Genomic DNA, 7,157 nt, shown 5'->3' on the forward strand with positions numbered 1-7,157 from the left:
ATCTAACTGGCTCCCCAAACAATTCTGAAAGCTTGCTATGATGGGACTCTGCACAAGAGAAGTCTGAGTATCAAAAATGTAAGCAGAAGCATGACAGTCCCTTCAAGGCTCCCCAGCTGCCGTGCTGCCATTCCTTTGTTGTTATTTAAAGTCCTTGTTGGGTGGGAAGATGAAATGATTGTTGGGCTAGAGTGGTTGGATGGAGAAGCCCTTCTAAACATTGTAGGAAGAGAGTAACTCCAGGAACAGGATGCTGAGTCTCTACAGGGCCAGGGGATGTGGGGGGGGTGGGGGGGAGAGTCAGAGCTAGCTTGAACCCAAGGGCCAGAGTGAGGCCAAAGTTCCCTCATAGTAAAGAGCCCTGGTAGCGCAGCAGACTAAAGCACTGTTATTAACATCAGCTGCCTGCAATTACTGCAAGTTCAAATCTCACCAGGCTCAAGGTTGACTCAGCCTTCCATCCTTTCTAAGGTAGGTAAAATGAGGACCCAGATTGTGGGGGCAATAAGCTGACTTTGTATAAAAATATACAAAAGTATGAAGGCTATTGCTTAACACATTGTAAGCCGCCCTGAGTCTCCGGAGAAGGGCGGCATATAAATCAAATCAAATCAAATCAAATCAAATCAAATCAAAATAGTAAGAAAAAAGATCACCCACAAGTTTTGCAGAGCTGGATCAATTCCACAGAAAAGCCTACTTTTACCATAATTTCCAACACACTGGAGTTGAGTCAGAAGTAAATGGACTCCGTTCCCCTAAATATTGGAAAGTCAAGGAGATCCGGAGCCGATCACAAAGAGACGCAAAGCGTGGAATGAGAAATTACAAGATGAAGTGTGATAAAATGAGGAATCACATCAAAGGATAGCAGATTATTAGATTCTCCCTGCTGGGGAATTCTTTGGCTGGAATGGGGGCCTTTGCTAGAGGAGGCTGCTGAATGCGCTCAGGTGGGCTTAAGGGAAAAGAGAGACCACAGTCATTTATGTTCAGACAGTCTCCACTGAGGATTTGGGGTGAGAATTCATTCAACTTTTTGTGCTCTCAGCTGATGTTTATTTTAAACAGGAAGTTCCTAATCCTTGTTGCTTTGAAGATGAGTTTGCTATCCTGTAGGTGGTACATGCTGGAGGTTTTGCATTAAAAGTCAGCTTGATCTATTTTATTATTCTAGCAGGGACCTGTCTCTCCCAACCAAACCCTCCTCCCTCTGTCCGTTTCCCCTTTGCCTTCCTATCCTAATCCTTTCCAAACCAGTTTGAATTGGGTCAAAATAAATACTGTAATGAGGCTTTCTTAGGCAGATTAAGGATGTTTATGCCAGCGTTCATGCCCGCAGATGTTACTCTTCGCTGGTTCCATGCATATCATGAATGTGATTAGGCAGCAAACAATGTCCAGCTTAGGTTGCAAATGGTGTCACAGATGATGCCCTTCCCTGATGTTCCCTTTCCCCTTCACCTCCCCACATTCTGCAACCTGTCACCCTTCTAAATCCCTTCACCGGAGTTGGTGAATGGCCAGCTTGCTTATACCTCGGATGGGAGAACCATGGCCGCTCTGTATTCAGCTCACTCCAACTGACGCAGGGCTGATACCGAATACCCATTTGCGGATGACACCTCCCAGCCCCCATGCTGGAAGAAACTTGATCGCTAAGCTGCCTCGCCTGGCTTGAGCCGAAGGGGAGGAGGAATCTGCACCTGTTGCTGCAGCCTTGCCCTGGAGTGATATATATTCATGACATCATGCATGTCCCTGGCATGAGGACAGAGCAGGCGAAGTGACCCCCCTCCCACCTCCCCGTCTCTCCTCCTGCTCTCAAAGCAAAGCTATGCGTGAAGGAACCCTAAACAAACAGTCTAAGAGGCTGTTGGCATGCCAGCCAGCAGCAGCCTCTGGCCCTTCGCATATTCGTTCTGTTTTCCTTAAATATAAATAGCCAGACACTTTAGCATGTGTTAATGTGTAATGCAAAGCCAAGAGAGGGCTTTGGAAGCTGACAGTATTCCAAGAGTCACTGTTAACCATTGTTTCTACAAGCCCCACAAAAGGAAGGAGGTGGCCAGTTACAAAATGCACCTTACTCTCCACTGACCCCTCTGACTTTCTAAGCTGCTCTTTAATCACCCAAAAGTACCTTTGTCAGGTTTTTCTGCAGCAAATCCAACGTCCCTTAGTTTAACTCTGCTTCTAGTCCCTGCCAATGTGTCATTCTAACTTTCCATTTAAAAAAATTAAATAATATTTTAAAATGTTGGCAACCTGGACTGGAAGGAATTGTTCTTCATGCGTTGTATCTTGTACAATTGGCAGAACAGATTTCGCAGGCAGGTCAGTTTTGTCGCCCCCATATTGTAGCGGTGGAATAAGATTGAGAGACACTGGCTTGCTTATGGTTGTTTAGCATAGTCCTGGCATGTGTACAGTTTAGATTTTCTAGTCTGTTGCTCAGCCTTTTGTCACTTTTTTCTGTCCTTCTGGTCTCATGATAAATGAAGCCATGTTCAGTCATTCAGGATTGGTTTGGTTGCACACTGCAAGATACCGAATTTAGTTCTGTTGGCTAAGTCTGTTGTGGTTTAATGATGGCCTGTGTGCTCCAAATTCTAGTCTCATATTATGAAACCCTCTACAAGGGATGTCCACTGTGTCCTGAAACATGTCTTCCCCAGCCTTGGCCTTCTTACCAAAGATAATATGTGGATGATTTATTTAAAGAAGTAGCAATAATGGCATCAAAGGGTTGTATTCAGTAGTATTCATTTACTTATAGAACAAGACCAGCATCAAAGCAGGTTCATTCTTCTTTCCATTCCTGGTGGACCATCCAAAGCTTCTGAGATCAAGACTTCTAATAAACCAGTGTCAGTAAAGAGCATTCTTGTGTGCAAAATAACAAATCTCATCCTCCCAACTTTATCCTAACCCAGGGGTCTGCAACCTTAAACACTCAAAGAGCCATTTGGACCCATTTCCCACAGAAAAGAAAACACTGGGAGCCACAAAACCTTTCCCATGCCTGACTATTTCTTGAGCGGCCACAATACTAGCATATGTAGTTGAATTAAACATTCTGTTTTCTTCTGAAACTTTTCTTTTCTTGGATTTATCCATGGTTGGTCTACTGGGGGTTGAAAAGATGAATAAACCATGTGCCCATGGGTGTCACACATTGGCAGTTGTGACACATACTTTGAGTGACAGGGAGCCGCAGCAGAGGGGTGAAAGAGCCACATGCGGCTCCAGAGCCGCAGGTTGGAGACCTCTGTCCTAACCAAAAGCTCAGAAATATACAACAATGGAGATTGCTTTCTGCAGTCCAGCAGAACTGAGAGATAGACTCTTACCTATCTACTTCTCAATGTAAATCACCCACCAACTGACTAATCACCATCCCACAAAAATGGCCTGATGCCAGATTTTAAACAAATCCAATGTAATATTAAGGAACTTACAAAAAACTAAGGTTCCCCTGTCCCCTCCACTCTGGTACTGTACGGATAAATCCAAAGTTACAGGTCTTCAAGCTTAAGAAAATGCCCTAATTGTGATCTGCTGTATGATTGGCATATGCCTACAGATGAGCCTATGCAGTTGGATGGTATGAGTGAAGGTAGAGTTGAAGACAAAAGCAGGCTATGGATAACTAAAATTATTATATACTTAAATCTGGTATAGCTGCCCCCCTCCCATAGACTCCGGATGGCTTACAAAGGCAAATGCAAAACCATAAAACCCACACAACTCCATAGGCAGCCCAAACTAAAATAATTAAATAATTGTAAATATTTTGCAAAGAAAAATAAATTAAAAAATCCCACAAACATATCATCTCTAGGCCTGGGATCAAAGCCAGGTCTTAAGTACTTTTGGAAACCCCAGGATAGAGGGGGCGAGTGGTAACGGAGAAGGCATGCTTTTCTCTGTCCCATAAGATGACAACATTTAACAGAAGGGCCCTGAAGCATACCCACAGCCTTCATGCTAGAGAGGCCTCTATACTAATGATGGTGAAGTGATACTGAAAATTTTAACTCTTTATAGAGTTTTAACCACTCTAATGGTTGCCTAGAGTGTTACAGTTCAGATCTGGAAACTATTGTGTATTACATCTATAGAGATTCTCAGTCATCCAGGTCATGGTTGTCCCAAAGATGCTTTTTCAGGAGGCAACTGGACTTTCTGTTTTTTTCTTTGAAGACATTTCGCTTCTTATCCAAGAAGCTTCTTCAGTTCTGAGAAGCTTCTTGGATGAGAAGCGAAATGTCTGCAAAGAAAAACCAGAAAGTCCAGTTGCCTCTTGAAAAAGCATCTTTGGGACATTGTGTATTACTGAAACTTGCCAACACTATTCCTCTCTTTCTCTAGAGAATGCTTCCAGCTATTGCTGCTCCTTTTTCTGTCTGAGAAGGTCTTCTGTTTGCTAGGCTTGGCCTTAGAACAAATCTCTTCCCTCAAATGTAGCTATTAGCTTGCTAATAAGAATAATGGCTATCTGAGAAATTTGCCTTGGGGCTCAGGTATATACCCCTGGCAAGCTTATATGCATACAGATGTAGCCAAGTAGGATCTGCTTACACAATCATATTGAATTGATCAGTACTCAGCCTATCCTTCCAATGCATCATTCCAGAGTACGATTGCCCCAGAAAAGATTAAAGAGAACATAGCCTCCAGTCTGCATTTTTTCAACAGGTGAAGCACCAACATGCTGTTCTTTGGAGGCATCTGAAACCCAGAATGTAGACCCATATTTTGTAATAAGTTGCAGCTCATGGTTTGAAAGAGGCGGTGGTGAGGCCCCTCCTCAAGAAGCCCTCCCTGGACCCAGCTGTTTTAGCGAATTATCGTCCAGTCTCCAACCTCCGCTTTGTGGCAAAGGTTGTGGAGAATGTGGTGGCGCGACAGTTCCCCCAGTACCTGAATGAAGCGGTCTATCTTGATCCGTTCCAGTCGGGTTTCAGACCTGGGTACAGCACGGAAACGGCATTTGTCGCATTGGTTGATGATCTCTGGAGGGCTCGGGACAGGGGTTTTTCCTCTGTCCTGGTCCTATTAGACCTCTCAGCGGCTTTTGATACCATTGACCATGGTATCATGCTGCGCCGGTTAGAGGGGTTGGGAGTGGGAGGCACCCCCAACCTCCGCGTTGCGGTGGTTCTCCTCCTTTCTCTCTGACCAGTCGCAGTTTGTGTTGACGGGGCCAGAGGTCGACCTCGAGGTGCCTTGTGTGTGGGGTGCCGCAAGGGTTGGTCCTCTCACCCCTTATGTTCAACATTTATGTGAAGCCTCTAGGTGAGATCATCCGTGGTTTCGGGGTGCAATTTCACCAGTACGCTGATGACACTCAGCTGTACATCTCCACCCCGGACCACCCCAATGATGCCCTTAACGTGATGTCCCGGTGTCTGGAGGCTGTGCGGATCTGGATGGGGAGAAACAGGCTCAAGCTCAACCCGTCCAAGACTGAGTGGCTGTGGCTCCTGGTGTCCCGATATAGTCAGTTGGTGCCATCTCTGACTATTGGGGGTGAGTCGTTGGCCCCCCACAGAGAGGGCTCGCAACTTAGGTGTCCTCCTGGATGCACAGCTGTCCTTAGAAGAACACGGTCGTGGCCAGGGGGGCTTTTTATCAGGTTCGCCTGATCCGCCAGTTGCGTCCCTTTCTGGATCGGGACTCCCTACGCACAGTCACTCATGCCCTCGTCACTTCCCGCCTGGACTACTGTAATGCTCTCTACATGGAGCTCCCCTTGAAGAGCACCCAGAGGCTCCAACTGGTCCAGAATGCGGCCGCGCGGGTGATTATGGGAGTGTCATGGTGCTCCCATGTAACACCTCTCCTTCGCAAGCTGCACTGGCTTCCCGTGGTCCTCTGGGTGCGATTCAAGGTATTGGTTACTACCTTCAGAGCACTCCATGGCTTAGGACCTGGGTATTTACAAGACCACCTTCTGCTACCAATAGCCTCCCACCGGCCAATTCGCTCCCACAGAGAGGGGCTCCTCCGGGTGCCGTCGGCCATACAATGTCGGCTGGCGACCTCCAGGGGGAGAGCCTTCTCTGTGGGGGTTCCTGCCCTCTGGAATGAATTGCCCCCCGAGATGCGGAGGATTCCCGACTTACGCACCTTCTGCCTAAGACGCTTTTATTCCAACAAGCCGGGCTGGCCTAATTTTTAAATTTTTAATCGTTAACTTTTAACTTTTAAATGTCCAAAATGGGTAGTTTTATTTTAATTAGATATGGGCCAAATTATGTAATATTTTTAAATTGTTTTTTAAATTTTATATCTGTGTGTTTTATTTTGGCTGTATACCGACCTGAGTCCTTCCGGGAGAAGGGCGGTAAATAAGCTAAATAAATAAATAAATAAATAAATAAATAAATAAATAAATAAATAAATAAATAAATAAATAAAATAATAATAATAATAATAATAATAATAATAATAATAATAATAATAATAATAATAATGGTTCTTGGAAACCCAAAATGATGTCTCTTTTTAGTTTAACTAATCATGCGAACATAGCCATAAAATAGGGGATAAGGTGAAAGAAACCTGAAATACTAAGAACCAAACCAAAATAACCAGGAATATGGGACAGTGTGGAGAGAAAGGCAGGCTCGAGGGGAAGCTGGGACATTCCTCCTGAATCTAAGGGATGGCAGAACTCAAACATCTCATTTGGGGCATTGGTTGAGAAGCCAATATTTCAGCATTTCAACCTTTCAGGCTTTCTTCACCTTTTCCCTTTTTTATGGCTACGTGTGGATGACTAGTTAAACTAGTTAAGCTAAAAAGAGCCAGCATTTTGGGTTTCTATTCTTTCTGATGCTGATGCACCACAACAGAACAGCGAGTAGCGGCATAAGAACACCAAGAGCATCTTCAGATCAGAGGTGACTTTTGTCCTAGATGTGGTCCCTCTGCGAGAAATTACCACAAAGAGAGGGGGCTTTCTCTCTCTCACCTGCTCACCAAATGCATTTCCAAAGTCAAGATGTGGGATGCCCAATGGCTCTGGGGTGACTTATGCAGCTGACAGTGCTTCTTATCAACACAACTTGTACATTCATATTCCGAAGTAAAACAGTGTTACAGTTTGTTGCGTAAGTGAAGATGGTCATTGTAGTTTCCTCATATTC

This window comes from Pantherophis guttatus, chromosome 2, assembly GCF_059756535.1.
Source record: "Pantherophis guttatus breed Tessera chromosome 2, ASM5975653v1, whole genome shotgun sequence".
NCBI classification, from domain to species: Eukaryota; Metazoa; Chordata; class Lepidosauria; order Squamata; family Colubridae; genus Pantherophis; species Pantherophis guttatus.